Below are 18,270 nucleotides of genomic sequence, written 5' to 3'. Positions count from 1 at the left end.
ACACCAGCCACAGCCCTCAGGGCTGGTGGCTCCAGGGGTCCCCGGGATGACCAGCAGACACCCCTCGAGCCACCTGAGAGCAGCTTCCGGCCCGAGGGCGGCTGGCGTGTCTGTCAGGCTGGGGGCGGCCCTCACGGGCCCCACATCCCCGGAGGACACGCTTGTCCACTCTCACGCTGGCCCCTCCCTGGCCACCGCCCGCTGCGTGTCAGGCCGCGGCCTGAGTGACAGGTTGACAGCCAGGTCTGCTCGGGAGAGCGGGGTAGGCGGAGCTCAGAGCCCCGCGGCCGAGGACTGCCGGCTCCCGAGGCCTCCCTCCTGGGCTGGCGGCCGGAGTCTGCTGCCCGTGTGCTCCCGAGGTGTCCCTCTGTGTGTGTCTCTGTCCTCAGCTCCTTTATGACAAGGACACAGCCTGCCCGAGTGGCTTCGTTTCCACAAACCACCTCCCTGCGGGCTCAGCCTCAGGCAGAAGCTCAGGGCTTGGGGCCTCCAGGTCCAAGCCTGGGGACACAGCTCAGCCCCAGGCTCTGCCTGGCCCTCTCCCCTGCCCTGGACCCAGCCCCTCGGCCGCGCTGTCCGTGGGCACACAGCAGCCCGGCCTCCGTGGAACACCGAGATTACGTCTCAAGCCCCACGTCCACAGGGCACACGGGGCACGATGCTGCCGCACGGCGCTGAATCCCCTCCCCCATCCTGCAGACCCCCGAGGTCCCAGCATCCTCAGTGGTGGGACCAGCATCCTCTGGGGCAGCCCTCACCCTGCCCTGCAGGTGAAAGCCCTCTGCCCCTCCCGCCTCTACAGGCCCCATCCCCCGAGCCCTTGGTGCTGCAGGTTCTGCCTCTCAAGCTCCCCCAGCCGGGGACCCCCATGCCTGAGGCCCCATGTAGAGGCCGGATGCACGCCCGGGGGTCTCTGTTGAAGCCCCGACACCATTGTTGGCATTGCCTGCTCATGTGCTTCGCACGGTGGTAGAGTTTTCTGGTTTTTTTTTCCTAATGTTTTCTTTGGCGTGTAATTGATGGACAAGGAATCGCACCGTGTGAGGGGCAGTTGGGCGAGTTTGAGACGCACAAGGCAGGGAGCGGTGCACACGTGTGTCTGACATGACACCTGTTCTCTCACAGGTCCGAGGCCAGGATTCCCACACCGGTCTCACTGGACCCAAGTGGCTCTGCTCCCACCCCACCCCCCGGGGCTCTGACCCCTGCCTTCCACCTCCTGCTGGCCCTGCGGTAAGCCCAGATAATCTGGCCGTGTGATGGTCAGCTGGTCAGAAACCACACTCTGTCTGCAGCCCCAAGGCCGCCTGCCCGCGTGATCTCTCACAGCCATGGGGCCCGGAATCCGGGGCCCCAGCTCTGCCCGCCGCAGCCGGCCCTGGAGGAACCGACCGTCCATTTAGCTGTGGGAGGGACTTGGCTTTGGGGTGGATGTATGCCCGGGTTACCAGGGAACAGCTAGGCCGCCTGGTGCACGCATGGGCGGGCCTTAAAGAGGTGGACGTCGCTGGCCTTGGTTTTGTCTGGGGCCGGGGGTGAGCGCTGGAGTTGGTCTCCGTGCCTGCCTGTGATCCCAGCAACCCTGGTTTTGAAAGACGAGGCTCTCTCCACAGGGTCGCCGTGGAAAAGCCATGGACGGGGTGGGTGCTGCCTGGGACGGCACAGCCCGCGCCAGAGTGCGGGTTCCAGTCCCGGCTCTGCTCTCCATCTGGCTTCCTGCGAATGCTCCCTGGGAGGCAGCGGGTGACGGCTCAAGTACCCGGGTCGCTGTCACCCACGTGGGAGACCCGGACGGAGCTCCTGGCTCCTGGCTTCATCCCGGATCAGGCCTGGCTGTCACAGGCATTTAGCAAGGCACCCAGTGGGACGGAGGATCTCTCTCATGTTTTCACTCCGCCTTTCAAATTAAAGAACGATAAATAAGCCACCCCCGGCTGGGCCTGCAGGTCCACCCACGGCCCCGTGAGCCTCTGGCCCCTCGCTGGCTGTCTGTGTCCCTGCCGCTGGGTAGCAAGTCCCCTCGGCTTTTCCCAAGCCCTCCTCTCCATGTCTCCCAGTGTTGGTTCTCTTGTGGGCGGGTTCTCTCGTGGACGCCAGTGTCCACGTGGTCTCGGGCGCGCACAGGCAAGCGTCGGCGTTCGACTGCTGACCCCTGACCTGCCGCCCCGCCGCAGCCACACAGCAGTCTCTCCGTGGACGTGCTGGGATTGTCTGCGAGGGGACCCACGTCTTCCTCACGAACGGGCAGGTCCCCTTCCTCCTCCTCCCCCCACTTCCTTCCTCCACACAGGACACGCGCTCAGCAGGTGCCGAGTGGGCTCCCTGCTGGGGCTCCCCCCGCCTGCCGAGGACGGGTGCTGCCGTGCGGGCAGGGTGTTGTTCCTGGCAGCGCCGGGACTGGGTCTGATTTTCCTGCTCGCTCTCGGCCAGGGACCCCAGCTCCAGAGGGGTCCTGGCCGGAGGCCCCCGCACCTCAGCAGTGAGACCGGCACCCCCACCCTCTGCAGGAAGCTCTGTGTTGGGGGCTCCTGGAGCCTGGCGGCCCCCCCCGCCATCGCCCTGATTTAACTCAGCTCTTGAGCAACCTTAGTTGCACCTGCGTAATCCCCCCTCCCACCTCGTGCAAGGGCGCGCCCACAAATCCCTGGGAAGTGGAATTCCAGGATCCGCGATGGTGCAGGAGAAGTGTTGAGACCCCTGGAGTAAGGCTGAGGGCAAAGGTCAGGCTGCAGGGAAGGGGAGGGGGTTACGGCGCTGTCGGCCTCAGCCCAGTCCCGCGTGGTCCTTTCCCGGCTCTCAGCTCCAGATGCAGGGGTCGGAGTCCGGGCACGAGACCCCTTGCGTCCCCGTCCAGGCCTGTGGCGCGGCTGTTGGGGCGCTGAGGTCTGGGACTGCCATGCTGATGTCTCTGCCAAACTGCACGGCACATGCCTGGTGCTGTTCTCTGCCCAGTGAGCGCCGCCAGCCCCGCTCTGTGGATTGGCGCTAGCGGTGATCGTCTCTGTTGACTGGGTCTCCTTCTCCACGCACTCCCTGTTTCGTGAAAGGAGTTGGCAGGCCTCTCCTTGTCCAAGCAGTCCGCTGCCCGGCCGTCCCTGCTCTGACTGGTCGACAGCCGGCCTCGGCGAGCCAGCAGGGACACGGTGTTGGGGCAGCCACCCTGAAGTCCACAAGGGCTCCCTCCCGGTGTCGTCCTCCTGTGCGTCCTGGACCCGCCTCCGCTGGACCCCTGCCCCAAGGCCCGGCCAGCACGGCCCTTCCCCCGCCTCTGTGGCGTTGCCTTTCCCAGAGCGCCTGGAGCTGGAACCCCCACAGCAGGGCCTCCCGCTGCTTCCGCGGTCAGGCGGCCCCGTCTTTCCGTCGCTCTCCATCGCGGGGAGATGCCCGTCTGTCTGGAGATGGTGAACGAAGCCGCCGCCATCATCCGTGCAGGTTTTCGTGTGAACGCGTAACTCATTCAGCAGAATTGCTATGGCCATGGTTGGAGAACGAGAACGTTAAGGTTTTTTTTTTTTTTTTTTTAAGGATTTATTTATTTGTTCGAAAGGCAGAGTTACAAAGAGGAGGAGGAGGAGGAGGAGGAGAGAGAGAGAGGTGTCTTCCATCCACTGGTTCACTTCCCAAATGGCTACGATGGCCGGAGCTGGATTGATCGGAAGCCAGGAGCCAGGAGCTTCCTCCGGGTCTCCCACGCGGGTGCAGGGGCTCAAGTACTTGGGTCATCTTCCACTGCTTTCCCAGGCCACAGCAGGAAGCTGGACTGGAAGTGGAGCAGCCGGGACTTGAACCGGTGCCCGTGTGGGATGCTGGCATGGCGGATGGAGGCTTAGCCCTCTATAGCCCGGTGCCCGCCGGAATGTCAGGATGTATAAGACACGGCTGCACCGCTGCCGAGCTGTCTGTGCCGGAGCAGTGGGCGCCAGCTTCGGTGCCGTCACCGCTCTGGACGCGGCCCCATCTGATGGGCGGGGGGCGTCCGTCACTGTCGTCATCTGCAATTTCCCGGTGACGCACCAGGAGCCGCTCCTCGCACAGCCGCCGGACACCGCCGGCCCCTCCTGCTGAGCTGTCCGGTCAGAGCTTCCGCTGTCTTTGAGCCGTTCACCCCTGAAGTGTTGGGTTTTCAGGGGTCCTGCGGGAGTATTTTGGATGCAAGTGACTTCATATACGTGTCCCCCAAGTCCTCTCCTGGGGCCGGAGCTGTTGCTTGACATGCCCGCAGCCCACATGACGCTGCCCGCCCAGCTTCCCGGCGGTGTGCCTGGGAGGTGGCAGCTGGCGCCTCGCAACCTGGGCTCCCACCACCCCTGGGGGACACCTGGGTGGAGCTCCTGGCTTTCGGCTCTGGCCTGGCCCCGCTCCAGCTTCGCAGACATCTGGGGAGTGAACCAGCAGGCGGAAGACCTCTCTCCGTCTCTCCTCTGCCTCTCAAGCGAATAAATATAAAACTAAATTGTGTCTGAAATGTAGTGTCTTCAACAAAGAACTTCGTGGGAAACGTGTGAGAACGGGATGCACAGGGCCCAGAAATGAGCATGGCGTTTCCCGTGAACTTTCTCTCGCCGCCCCTCCCAGCCCTGGAAGGAGGGGTAATGACCCCCCCGGGGCCCAGCGGGGTGTTTAAGATGGGCTGGGGTGCGCGTGACTCGGGAGGGTGTGGGCCGCGATCCTGACCGCGATTCCGTCATTGTTGTTTCTGCTCCTCGGGCGGGACAGTCCCCTCCAGGACGAAACCAAACCCGGAAACCAAGGCTCAGCAAGACTGCGGACGCGGGGCCGGGCCCCCAGGCAAGGGACGAAGACAGGGCCGGGGCCGCCTGGGGAGAGGCCCCGTCCCCCGCAGGTGACGGCTTCCCACATGCCAGCCACGCCGGGCACAAGTCCAAAGGGCCTCGGGTGCGCCCGGCTGTGGGCGGCAGCTCCTGCACTAGGGCCCCAGGGCACAGAGCGGCCACTGGCCTGCAGGGCTGCTGGTCCCCAGGCCATCGAGAGCCGGGCGTGCAGCCTGCAGGCCGGTGCCCCGGCTATGGTGAAAGGCGGAGCACGGACTACCCTCAGCGTGCGCCAGAGACCAGCGATGGAGGGCGCAGCGGCTGCCACGAAACTCGGTCGGAGGGATGCGCGCCACGCTCGTCTGCTCACAGAAACCCTGTTCACAGACCAACGGGGAAACAGGCGGTCATCTGGGTGCAGCCACGTGTGGGCACCACCGTTCAGCACCCGGGCCACGTCTCGGGCCTGGGCTCCCTAAATTGCAAACATTTGTATCCCACAACCCCCCTGCAGGAATACATATCATTTATTTATTTGATGGAGTGACAGAGAGAGAGAGAGAGAGAGAGAGAGAGAGGATCTTCCATCCACTGGTTCACTCCCCCAAATACCCACAATAGCTGAAGCCAGGAGCCAGGAGCTCCATCCAGGTCTCCCATGTGGGTGGCAGGGGCCCAAGTACCTGGCCCGTCACCTGCCACCCACCAGGCCACGGGCAGGGAGCTGGACGGGAGGTGGCCGCAGGCTGCGGGCAGCCAGCGTCCCACCTGCCCACGTAACCAGCTGCCACAGCACCCAGCCGTCTGGGCAAGGCACTTATTTAAAGGACTTAAAGGAAGTGAGAGAGGATTGAAACCAACAAGCGCTGGAGACAGACAGCTAGGACCGAGTGAGGGCCAGGGTTTGCAGGGCCCGGGCCTGAGGAGGCGGTGTGGCTTCTGAGAGAAAGAGGACGGAGCTTGGGATGGGCAAGCAAATCCACACGGGGCAGCCACAGAGAGGGGCCCCAGATCCGCAGCCCAGCCCCTGGAGCCGGGAGGAAGCGGCCCCCCAGCTCACACAGGGTCCCCGCCCAGGGAGCACGGAGCAGGAGACAGGCAGACAGCCTCGGGGTCCCAGCAGCCCCAGGGCCATCGCTGGGCACCGGGCTCCAAGCACTGTGCCTGGAAGGTGCCCGGGGGATGCAGGCCCACAGAGAAGACAACATGCATTTTATAAACCTCCCTAGAAGTCGGGCGGGATTTCTCAACTCGCTTCACAGCCCGCCATGACCGCCACCACGGCCGAGCCAGACCGGGGCCTCCCAGTTATGTCGCGAAGCTTCCGAGAGGTTCCAGTCCTCCAGGCTCTGCTGCCTAGCCCTGTGGGCATGAGAGAGCCGTTTATGGGGCTGGGGCTGTGACACAGCGGGTAAAGCTGCCGCCTACAGTGCTGGCATCCTGCATGGGCACTGGTGCGTCCCAACAGCTCTGCTTTCGAGCCAGCTGCCGGGAGGCACAGAGGCCGGGGTGCAGCAGGGCACTCCGGGGACAGAGGTGAAGTCTCCCTCCAGGGCTCAGCTGGCCAGGTCAGCCGGTGGGCGTGCCCTGAGAAATGCTGGGGGGCCCTCAGCTGAACGTAACCCCACTGCGCCCCAGGCTCCCCTGGGTTGGATGCGGCTCCACTGCGCCCCAGGCTCCCCTGGGCTGGATGCGGCCCCACTGCGCGCCCAGGCTCCCCTGGGCTGGATGCGGCCCCACTGCGCCCCAGGCTCCCCTGGGCTGTGGCAGGCAGCCAGGGGCCTGGAGTCGCAGGCAGCTCGTGCTGGCGCTGGCCGCCGGGGACCCAGCCTTTGGTCTCTGGCATCTCAGCCTGCACCTGTGCAGTGTGTGTGTGGAGAACGTGTGGACCCAGGCACCTGGCAAGGCGAGATGAAGAGGAAACCTGGGTGAGCGGAAGGCTGGGCCAGCACCAGGAACCTCCATGTGGGTGAGATGCCAGTCACTGCACAGCCGTCCACGTGTTCAGCACAGCGCCAGCAAGCCACTCGTGTCCAGAGAGAGAGAGAGAGAGTCCTCCACTCGCTGGTTCACTCTCCAAATGGCCACAATGGCCAGGACTGAGCCAGGCCAAAGCCAGGAGCCAGGAGCTTCTTCCAGGTCTCCCACGTAGGTGCAGGGACCCAAGCACCTGGGCCATCTTCTACTGCTCTCCCAGGCCACAGCAGAGAGCTGGACCAGAAGAGGTGCAGCTGGGACTCAAACCAGTGCCCACATGGGATGCCGGCACTGCGGACAGAGGCTTGACCTTCCACTCCACGGTGCTGGTCTGAACATTAAGATTTATAAGAAACCGTGGCACTGGCGCTCCCATGAGATAGTGGTTTGCCCGCTGTGCAACAGTGCCAGCTCCAGGATTTTTTTACAAAAAGATTTATTTATTTGAAAGTCAGAGTTACAGAGAGAAAGGAGACACACACACACACACACAAAGAGGTCTTGCATCTGCTGGTTCATTCCCCAGATTGCCGCAATGGCTGGAGCTGCGCCAATCCGAAGCCAGGAGCCAGGAGCTTCTTCCGGGTCTCCCACACAGGTGCAGAGGCCCAAGCACTTGGGCCATGCTCCACTGCCTTCCCAGGCCACAGCAGAGAGCTGGATCAGAAGTAGAGCAGCCGAGACTAGAACCAGTGCCCATGTGGGACGCCGGCACTTCAGGCCAGGGTGTTAACCCACTGCGCCACAGCGCCGGCCCCGCCAGGATCAGTTTTGAGAGCAAACTCGGGAGGCAGCCAGCCTGGTTCCCCGACCAAACGTCCACACGGTGAAGCTGAGGCGTCAGAGACCACCACGGATCCACGGGGCTGCGGGTCAGGACGGAAGCTTCCAGAAATGGCTCCAAATCAGCGGAGAAAGGGCGGTCCATGCAGAGAAGGTGGGAGTGACGGCTCCACCGGGACCGGAGCCCTCTGCTGTTCAGTGTTCAGGCTGCTAGGAGTGAAAGCATAGGCGACCCGCTGCCCCGGGCGCGGCACTGTGGCCACGGCTCACCCCGAGACACTGAGCAAGCGACGCGCCTGGCCACGCAGCAGGCGAGAGATGCAAACACGCTTTGCCAAACCCACGCCACACACGCCCAGTGCCATCGGCGCCAGAAGAAGTCGGGCCACAGCTGGGGCGAGTTCCCGCCACGTGCCCGTGAGAGGGGCTCAAACAGAACAGAGAAGGCGGGCAGGACGCAGCCTGCGACAGCCCCTCCTCCGCTCCAGGGGGCGCCCCACACCCCTGGGCCCTGCCACCCGCGTGGGGACCTGGACCGACTTCCAGGCTCCTCGTGGCTTCCGCCTGGCCCAGCCGTGATGGCTGCAGGCGTCCAGGCAGTGACCAGCAAATGGAAGATGTCTCCCCGCCCACCTCTCTTCACTCTGCCTTTCAAATAAATAAAACCTCAAAAAATACAAAGACTTGCTGGAAAGAAAGACAGGCAGCATCGTGCGCTGCCGAGGCTGGCGCGGCGGCGTGGGCGGCCGAGTGTCCGGAGCAGTTTGGTGGGTGCCTCCCGGTGACCCGGCGCCCAGATGGAATGCCGCTACTACGGAAGAAAAGCATTTAAAATAGAAACACATTCTTTACTACGTTCATTTTTTGCTTTTGAAATTTTATTTAAAAGGCAGAGAGAGAGGGGCCGGCGCTGTGGTGTAGGCGGTAAAGCTGCCACCATCCCACATGTGCCGGCATCCCACACGGGCGCCGGTTCGTATCCCAGCTGCTCCACTTCCCGTCCAGCTCTCTGCTGTGGCCTAGGAAAGCAGTGGAAGATGGCCCAAGTGCTTGGGCCCTGCACCCACGTGGGAGACCCGGAGGAAGCTCCTGGCTCCTGGCTTCAGATTGGCGCAGCTCCAGTCGTTGTGGCCAATTGGGGAGTGAACCAGCAGATGGAAGACCTCTCTCTCTCCCTCTCTCTCTCTCTCTCGCTCTTGCTCTCTGCCTCTCCTTCTCTCTCTGTGCAACTCTTTCAAACAAATAAATCGTTAAAGAGAGAGAGAGAGAGAGAGAGAGAGAGAGAGAGAGAATCTCCCCTATGCACTGCTTCAGTTCCCAGACGCCCCCAAGGGCCAGGGCTGGGCCAGCCGAGGCCGGGAGCCTGGAGCTCCGTCTGGTCTCCCAGGAGAGTGGCAGGGACCCGAGGCCGGGAGCCGTCACGGCTGCCCCCAGGGTGAGCGTCGGCAGGAAGCTGGCCGGGAAGCAGGGCCGGGACTCACGCCAGGCCCCGTGATTGGCCGAGCAGCGTCTTCAGCCCTGAGCCCAGCCCCCCACCCCTGCCAAGTCCGTGCTCCGTCTCCCCACCTCCTGGGCAGCCTGGCCCCAGAGCCCCTGGCTCGGAGGCAGCAGGCAGCGGGTGGATTTCCCCCTTCATCCTGGCAAACGCAGCGTTCCATGGCGGTGAGCTAACGCCATCCTAAACGTCAGTGCACTCCGGCTCCTGGCCCTTCCGCGTTCTTCCCCCGACTGCCTGAGCTTCTGCAGCTTACCGTGGGGGAGGCTGAATTCCATGGGCACGGCCGCGTGGCCCCCGGGCGCCAGCTCCCCAGCCCCCATGTCTGGGGGGGGCCCTGTTCCTGGGGGAGGCAGTGAGACTCTGGCCGAAAGACCTGACGTCTGCCGCCGGCTCCCTGTGCCTGCGGGGGCTGCGGGAGGCGTCCGTGGGCGTCGGGGTCACTGCTTCCTGGCGCTCCCTCCTGGTGGGGGGCCGAGCTGTGGCCACTGCTGGGAACCTGGCAGCCAGGGCCGCGCGGGACACGTGGGCGGGGACACAGCTTCCCGGAGCTGCTGCAGGCTCCTGGCGGCTGCGGGAAGGCCCTGGCCCGGCAGGCACAGGGGCGCGCATTGTTCCCGGTTTCCGGATGATTCCAGGAGCGAGAGGGAAGGTGGCCTCCTTGCCACGGCCAGCTGAGGCAGGGCGTTCGAAGGTCAGCCTGTCTGGGGTGGAAAGTTCTAGAAAACGGGTCACACAGCGGGAGGCCGTGCACAAGCAGCCTCTTCCACCAAGCACTGTGGAAACAAGAATTATTCAGACACACGGAGCCACACAGACAGACAGACAGACAGACACACGGCACCCACCTGCTGTCCTCCACAGCCCGGGCCCTGGCTTCAACTGGAGCCAGGAATGCGACCAGGCCTCCCACGTGCGCGTGAGGGTCCAAGCCACGTGAGCCACCACTGCCGCCCCCAGGGCCCCGTGAGCAGGCAGCGGAGCCGACGTGGAACCCAGGCACTCCCGTGTGTGGGCGCGCATCCTCCCCAGCGTCTTCCCCGCCAGGCCCAACGCCCGCCTCTGGCTAATTCCTGGAGCAGCAGCCCCCTGCTGCCCACTGTCCCCCCGGGCGGCTGCGTCGCTCCGCAGTCCTGGCCCCACCCTGCCCAGCACGCGCGGCCGTCCTCCTCGGGGCCACGCCCCCCGGTGGAGGCAGCGACTCTCGCCGTGGCCGTGGCCGTGGCCCTGCTCCCCGATGGCTCTCGAGGCTGCGCTCTCACCGCTCGCTGTCCCTGGAGTTGCCGGGACGGCTGTGACATCTCCCACTTCCCTATCCCTCCGGGTTCTGTGTTCTTAGTGGTCGGCGGGAGTCAGCCCTTCACTGTGCACCCCCCCCCACCCCGCTTCGATCCTTTTCCTTTTTTCTAGAAAAAGGTGTACTTGTTGGAAAGTCAGAGTTCTACAGAGAGCAGGGGCGAGGGAGTGACAGAGAGAGAGAGAGAGAGAGAGAGAGAGAGAGAGGTCTTCCATCCTCTGGTCTGCTCCCTAAATGACCACAACAGCAGGGGCTGGGCCAGGCCGAAGCCACGACTCAGGAGCTCCACCGGGTCTCCCACGTGGGTGCAGGGCCCGAGCACTTGGACCACCTTCCTCTGCTTTCCCAGGCCGCAGCAGAGAGCTGGATGGGAAGAGGATCAGCTGGGACTTGAACCGGCGCCCATCTGGGATGCCGGCACTGCAGGGGGCAGCTTAGCTCGCTGCCCCAGCCCCAGCCCCCGTGTCTTCTGCACGTGCTCCAGCCTGCGCCCAGGACTCCTGGCATGCGTGGGAGCAAACGCAGCCTCCTGAGCGTGGACTGTGGTTCTCAGAGCGCAGCTGGCCCTCCCCACCGCCCTCTGCTGCCCAGGGACCAGATCCGTGCAGGCCCCTGCCCCACTGCTGTCCTGCACGGGGCCTCTCCTGCCCTCCCGCTGCCCCCTGCCCAGTGACCAGCCCCTTCCAGTCACTGAGCTGGGTCAGTGGAGCGGAAGAGGAAATCAGGGTCCACCCAAGTTTGACAGAGCTCCCCCAATCCTGGGAGCAAAGCCCCAGCGTCCCTCGATCTTTCTTCCGTGACAAAGAGTCTGGCAGGACCTGTGACCTGCTCCACCACTCTGCAGCTGGAGGCCGTGGGGTCGAGGCGTGTGCGGGGCCCTGGGGTCTTCCTGGGAGGCAGCAGCTGCTGGGCCCTTTGCCGGGGGCTGCAGCATGGAGTCTTCCTCCCTCTCTCTCTGTCTGTGTCTCTCTGTCTGTGTCTCTCTGTCTCTCTCTGTCTCTGTCTCTGTCTGTCTCTCTCTCTCTCCCTCTGTCTCTCTCCCTCTCTCTCTCTCTCTCTCTCTCTCTCTGTCTCTCGGGCAGAGCCGGTGGCCTGAACAGGTGCTGGTTCTCGCCCGCCCCTAGAGGATGCCTGCGTGCTGGGACGGGGCCTGGAAGCCTTGTGAGGGCCGGCACCTGTCGGCAGTTGTGATGAACAGCGGCTCACATAGCTGACGCCTGTGGTCTCGGGCCCCGGGCGCTGCTGGCCCAGCCCAGGTGTGCAGGGGCCGGCTCCTCCCCAGGCTGCTCCCCGGGGCCGGCGCACAGCGTCTCCTCCCACGCACCTGGGCCCTGGGCTCCTCTCATTTCCATTTCCCGTTTCTGTCTACCGGTCAGTGCTTGTCTCGGGGACGTGCTGCCCACCCTCTGGGAGCAGGTGCGCGGCGTGGCCGCTGAGGGCCGTCCCTGCAGGGAGCGAACCTTCCTCTGCTGGGGAGCCCCAGAGCCCTCGCTCGCACGTGGGACGTGGGGAGCCACGGCCACTCTCCAGGCCACAGGGCGCGGAGTGAATGCTGCCTGTGGCTGTGGCTGAGGCGCCGTGAAGCCACCTTACCTCCCCGAGTGTGCATTGATCGGGGGGTTTCCACGTTTGTACCACCCGATGGCTGCCCACGGTGTCTGAGCCGGAAGGCTGGTGCTGTGTCCGTCACCTTGATTGACAGATGCTCCGGCTGCATGAGGAGGACTCTGGGATTTCCCGCGGGCGCTGGTGTCGGCGTCTTCTCCGAGCGCTGGCCGGCCGTGGGCAGGGTGAGCCAGCCCCTCCCCGCCCGGGCTCGGCACCGCTGAGCTGCGCGATAAGAAGCAGCGGTTGTTATCTGCATTTCAGTACAATCGAGAAAACCCAGCACCCCTGGAACCAGCAAATATTTCCTAATCTTGTCGCCCAGAGACCGGAGGCCCCGGCACCCAGTGTGCGATCTCCAAACTCCCGCCCATGTCCCTGTCAGAGGAGCCGGGGTCCCGGGGTGCAGGGCATCTCCGAGACCAGCCCCGGACCCCAGCCCCCTCCCAGAACAAGGAGGCTGCCTTCCCAAACCACGATGTGGCCACTTGGAAGTGGCCAGAGACGTGGCCGCCAGCAGGTGTGACAATCACAACCTCAAGTCTCCCCAGACTGACAGCCTGTGCCAGCCCCTCCCCACGTGAGGGCAGAACCTGAGACCCGGGTGAAGACCCGGGTGCAGACCGAATGAAGACCCTCGAGCTGGCTGGGGGCGATTTTCCCGGGGACCTGACTGGGCGGCCGGCTCTCTGTACCCTGGGGCTGTGTGCTTTACTGGAAAGCCAGACACGGACACAGTCTCCACCGCTGATTCAATCCCCAGGCACCTGCAGCAGCAGAGCCGGGCCTCCCCTGTGTGCATCAGCGGCGGCAGAGCTGCGATGGACCCCAGGCACTCTGACAGGGGGCGTGGGCATCCCAGCCAAGGCACCAAGGCCCCGCCCCAAGCAGCGGTGACCGAGAGATGCCCAGGCCCTCTCTGAACTCCGACCTCTCGCTGTGGGCTTGGAAGAGCAAAGCGAAGTCTGCCCTGGGTTCCACGCCCCTGCGGGAGGGAATCCGGACACGGCCCCCACCGAGCTTGGGGCCAAGAGCACGCGGCGACTTTGGCCGGGCGGAGGGGGCAGCCGAGTGACACCAGGGTTCCCGGCCCCAGTGCAGCAAGGCCACAGGCGGGCTGACTTCGACCTTGGCGGTGACTGTGATTGGGGGGGGGCGCTAAGTACACATCAGAGAGTTTACCTCTGTGATCGCAAAACAGCTCACATGCTGGAAAGCCACCACTCTCTTCCCACACCGAGTGTGCACTGTGAGAAAGTGCATCTCTGCTAAAGAATTCTACAGGGTAGAGCCGGGCGAGGCCGGAGCCTGGCCCACACGGACACACTGCCGCCCGCAACTCCGGCATCCCCATGGGCGCCCGTCCGAGTCCTGGCTGCTCCACTTCCAATCCAGCTCCCTGCTGTGGCCTGGGAAAGCAGTGGAGGATGGGCCGAGTGCTTGGGCCCCTGCACCCGCGTGGGAGACCTGGAAGAAGCTCCTGGCTCCTGGCTTCGGATCAGCCCAGCTCTGGCCACTGCAGCCATTTAGGAAGTGAACCAGAGGATGGAAGACCTCTCTCTCTCTCTGCCTCTACCTCTATACCTCTATCTGTAACTCTGCTTTTTTTTTTTTTTTTTTTTTTTGACGGGCAGAGTTAGACAGTGTGAGAGAGAGAGACAGAGAGAAAAGTCTTCCTTCCGTTGGTTCACCCTCCAAATGGCCACTACGGCCGGCGCTGCGCTGATCCGAAGGCAGGAGCCAGGTGCTTCTCCTGGTCTCCCATGGGGTGCAGGGCCCAAGCACTTGGGCCATCCTCCACTGCAGTCCCTGGCCACAGCAGAGAGCTGGGCTGGAAGAGGTGCAACCAGGACAGAATCCGGCGCCCCGACTGGGACTAGAACCCGGGGTGCTGGTGCCGCAGGCGGAGGATTAGCCTAGTGAGCCACGGCGCCGGCCTGTAACTCTGCTTTCAAATAAATAAATAAATCTTTAAAACAAACAAAAATAATTACAGGAAAAATGTTAGATTTAGAAAATCAGTTTTGCAACCCTAAGGAAGTGCTGGCCCTGGGGCTGCAGTGCTGGGCAGAGGGCAGAGGGTAGTGGGCGGAGGGCAGAGGGCAGTGGGCAGAGGGCAGGGGGCAGAGGGCAGGGGGCAGAGGGCAGTGGGCAGGGGGCAGAGGGCAGAAGGAGTGGGCAGAAAACAGAGGGCAGGGGGCAGAGGGCAGAGGGCAGAGGGCAGTGGGCAGAGGGCAGAGGGAGTGGGCAGAAAACAGAGGGCAGGGGGCAGAGGGCAGTGGGCAGGGGGCAGAGGGCAGAGGGAGTGGGCAGAAAACAGAGGGCAGGGGGCAGAGGGCAGAGGGCAGTGGGCAGGGGGCAGAGGGCAGAGGGAGTGGGCAGAGGGCAGGAGGCAGAGGGCAGAGGGAGTGGGCAGAGGGCAGAGGACAGAGGGAGTGGGCAGAGGGCAGTGGGCAGAGGGAGTGGGCAGTGGGCAGAGGGCAGAGGGAGTGGGCAGAGGGCAGTGGGCAGAGGGAGTGGGCAGTGGGCAGAGGGCAGAGGGCAGGGGGCAGAGTGCAGTGGGCAGAGGGAGTGGGCAGTGGGCAGAGGGTAGAGGGCAGAGGGCAGGGGGCAGAGGGTGTGGGCAGTGGGCAGAGGGAGTAGGCAGTGGGCTTTGGGCAGAGGGCAGAGGACAGAGGGAGTGGGCAGAGGGCAGTGGGCAGCGGGAGTGGGCAGTGGGCAGAGGGCAGAGGGCAGTGGGCAGAAGGCAGTGGGCAGAGGACAGAGGGAGTGGGCAGAGGGCAGTGGACAGAGGGAGTGGACAGAGGGAGTGGGCAGAGGGCAGTGGACAGCGGGAGTGGGCAGTGGGCAGAGGGCAGAGGGAGTGGGCAGAGGGCAGAGGGCAGAGGGCAGAGGGCAGTGGGCAGAGGGCAGAGGGCAGAGGGCAGCGGGAGTGGGCAGGGGGCAGAGGGCAGAGGGCAGGGGGCAGAGGGCAGGGGGCAGAGGGCAGGGCTGCAGACTCGCTGGGCTGTCACTGCTCTGAGGTGCTGCTGGCGTCGGGTGGGCAGAGGCCAGGAGCTGATCTGCACCCTCCAGCCTGGGACAGAGTTATCTAGGGTGGCAGACAGAGCCTACCGTGACCTCAGTAACCTCTACCACTGCGAGGGGCGGGACTTGCTTCTGACGGGCAGATGATGACAAAGTGCTGACAAAGTGCTGGCTGTCGCAGCTGGGATCACATCCCTGTGCCTGAGACCCCAGCCACATTCACCCCTGCCGGCCTTGGTGAAGGAAGGGGGCCGGCACGTGGTGCAGCAGGTTAAATCACCGCCCGAGATGCTGGCATCCCACATGGGCGCCGGTTCGAGTCCCCACTGCTCCACTTCCCATCCAGCTCCCTGTTGATGACCTGGGAAAGCAGTGGAGGACGGCCCAAGTCCTTGGGCCCCTGCACCTGCGTAGGAGACCTGGAAGAAGATCCTGGCTCCTGGCTTCAGCCTGGCCCAGCCCCAACCATTGTGGCCATCTGGGGCGTGAACCGTTGGATGGAAGACCTCTCTCTCTCTCTCTCTCTCTCGCTCTCTCTCTCTCTCTCTCTTTCTCTCTCTCTCTCTCTCTCTCTCTCTGCTTCTACCTCTGCCTCTCCTTTTCTGTAACTCCGCCTTTCAAATAAATAAAAGTAACAAAGAAAGGAAGCGACCACGTGACTGCGTGTCATGTGACCATGTAACTGCCTGTGGAGGGTCCACCTCCCCAGGGACAGTGGGGGCCCTGCTGGGAGACCCCAGCCCCACAGCCACAGGCACTGAATTCTGCTAACAACTAAGCGAGCCCGGAGGCCGGCCCCTCCCCAGCCCGATCCCCACAAGGGGGACGCCAGTGTGTGGCTGTGACTGTGGCACAGACCAGGGACCCACAGCCACCAACGCGTCAGCCCCAGGTGCCAACAGGGCCCAGTGTGGGGACCCCGGCCGGGGTCCTGGCTCTCAGGGCAGTGGGCAGGGGCTGCTCGGCCCCGCCACTGGGGGGTTCCACCATGTGGGTTGGCTCCCAGCTCTGCAGGGCATGGGGGGTGGGGGGTATCTGCTTTGGGTCCCCCAGGCTGCTGTGGGACCAGCACCTCACCCCAGTCGTAGGTGGAACCCAGGTCCTCGTGGCTGCTGGGGGCTCCTCTCAGGTGCTTCCGGCGCCCCCTGGACAGCAGGCCCGGTGCCGAACTCCCCTGGGGCTCGGCCGCAACTTCCCCCAGCCGGCTCTGCTCCCCTCTGCCTGCCATGCCTGCGACAAAAGGCCTGGGAGAATCGGCTGTGACGGAGGGGGGCATGTCCAGCTCACACTTCGTGGGGCGCTGGGGCAGGGTCTGGCGTCTGCAAGGGGAGGGTGGGGTCGCGTGGTGAGCGGGGAGGCAGAGCCTCCCACCTCCTGGACCCTTAACCGGCGAAGCCTCCACTCCCGTGACTCAGGTCCAGGGGCCGACTGGCCAGCAGCAGGCTTTGGTTCTAGGACGTAACACACGCACGGGTGACGCCGTCCATCAAACTGTGTGTGCACAGGCGGCTGCTGAGCTGCCGGAAGCGTCACCAGCAGCTGCTAAGACCGGAGCTCCTGGGGATCCGGGCCATGGAAGGTTCTAGGCCACACCGAAACCCACTGGCTGGGCCACCCACACCGCAGGGCGAGAGACGGAGAGCACGCCCCCTTTCCCGCTCACGCTGAGACCCGGCCGTGAACCCACCAGGTCTGAGGTCTCAGGAGAGATCTGGCGCCCGGAAGAGCACCTGGCACCCGGCAGGGGCGCCATCCGGGAGCTGCAGGCGTCGGCCACACCTCGCTTCTTCACAATAAAAAAGCGGCAGGAATTCAGACAGAGGCAGGGAGAGCGCCGTCCCCTGGTTCACCTGGCAAACGCCCACCAAGCTGGGGCGGCGCGGGACCTCAGCTGAATCTCCCACGTAGGAGGCAGGAACTCAACTTCTCCAGCGTCACCACCTCCTCCGGGGTCTGCCGCAGCCCACGTGGGAAGCGGGCTCCTGGGTGGCATCTTGCCGAACGCCCATCCCCATCCCGGGACCACCTATGAGTCAAGAGGGGCTCAGGGGCCGGCAAGGCAGCGAGTGTGGCGGGGAGCTGGCGCCACCGTCCGCGAGAGCCCCTTGGGGGACACCTGGGCACCCCTGAGCCTTTTGTAGAGCTAATGCTGCGCTCAGGAGTGTGTGGCTGTGGGTGCCGGGGGCTTCCTTTCAAGAGAGTCCCCGTCTGTTGGAGCCCCGAGGACAGAGGGGCCGGCAGAGGACGAGGCGGGCGGGTGACCTGCGGGAAGTCGGGGCTCCTGTGGGGGGCGGGGTGGGCTGGGGTCCAGGTGGGGTCGCCGTGTGCTCTGCGCTTCCGTATGGACGAAATTCTGCCCGCGGGAGCACGGCCATTCTCTTCCAGTGACGGCCAGGCCAGCTAGCCCAGGGCAGAGGGGACTCACACAGAGACCCCGCAGTTCCCCCGGACCCCGGGGCCCCCGCAGATGTCGGGTGGATCACAGTAGCCTTGGGACCCCGCCCCTCACCGCTCAGCTCCCGGGCTTTCCCCCACCTGCGGGCCTGGCTGGCCGAGCACCTGACTCCAGGGCTCCGAACCCAGCCAGGGGCCTCGCTCCCGCCCCGTCTGACCTGGGCTCGGCCGACACCGGAAGGCCGACACCGGAAGGCATTTCCTGAGCCTTCAGCAGCAGGTGCGCGTGGACCCCGTGCAGCAGCGCCGGGGACGCCCCTCCCAGCGCAGGGGCCGGCACCGCCTCCCCAGCCGCCCCAGCCGCCTCTGCGCTCCTGGAGCCTGGAACCCTCCACGCCCGCATCTGCTGATGCGCTGGGGGTGGGGCTTTGCTTTCGCATAGGCCGAGCTGGACCTCAGGGGCTCTCGGCACCTCCCACCGAGCCCCCTTTCGTGCAGGGCTGGGGCCCAGGGTGGGCACCGCCGCTGGGAGCCCGCGTGCCCTGTCCTGCGCTGACCCCTGCAGGGACATGCACTGGACTCCTCCCTGGTTCCCTGGAGCAGCCCGGGCCAGGCCAGCGATGCTCTCAGAGCTTGGTGGGGGCCGCCCGGGGTCAGGGGTGGGGGGCGTCTGCATCCCACAGCCCGTCCACTCCGTTCTGCCAGCGTGGACTGCTCGGCTGCCTGGAGGTTCTTGGCACCGCAGCTCCCTCTCCTCCCTGCTCGGCTGCCCCGGCTGTGTCCCCGGGCTCCAGGGCCCCTGGAGCTGATGAGGTGTGACCAGCAAGGCCACAGGCGGAGCAGTGAACGCAGTGGCTTCGGGGGCCCTGTGCCGAGGGCAGAGCTCTGGGGAAACTGCCTGGCTGTGCTCACGGCCACAA

The 18,270-nt window shown here is 64.8% G+C and overlaps 1 long non-coding RNA gene across 1 annotated transcript; it reads right to left on the bottom strand.

The window, feature by feature from the left end:
• Positions 1–7,168: 7,168 nt before the first annotated feature.
• LOC149128237 (uncharacterized) lies at positions 7,169–8,345 on the bottom strand. Its single transcript, XR_016218741.1, has 2 exons — positions 8,221–8,345; positions 7,169–7,739 (listed from the first exon to the last, which is right to left on the bottom strand). It is a non-coding gene; the product is annotated as an uncharacterized LOC149128237 (long non-coding RNA).
• Between the last annotated feature and the right edge of the window lie 9,925 nt (positions 8,346–18,270).

Source organism: Oryctolagus cuniculus, chromosome 1 (assembly GCF_051225735.1).
Source record: "Oryctolagus cuniculus isolate XC-2025 breed Fujian yellow rabbit chromosome 1, ASM5122573v1, whole genome shotgun sequence".
Taxonomy (NCBI): Eukaryota; Metazoa; Chordata; class Mammalia; order Lagomorpha; family Leporidae; genus Oryctolagus; species Oryctolagus cuniculus.
Note: the sequence above shows the minus strand (reverse complement) of the source record. Positions and strands in the feature narration are given on the sequence as shown.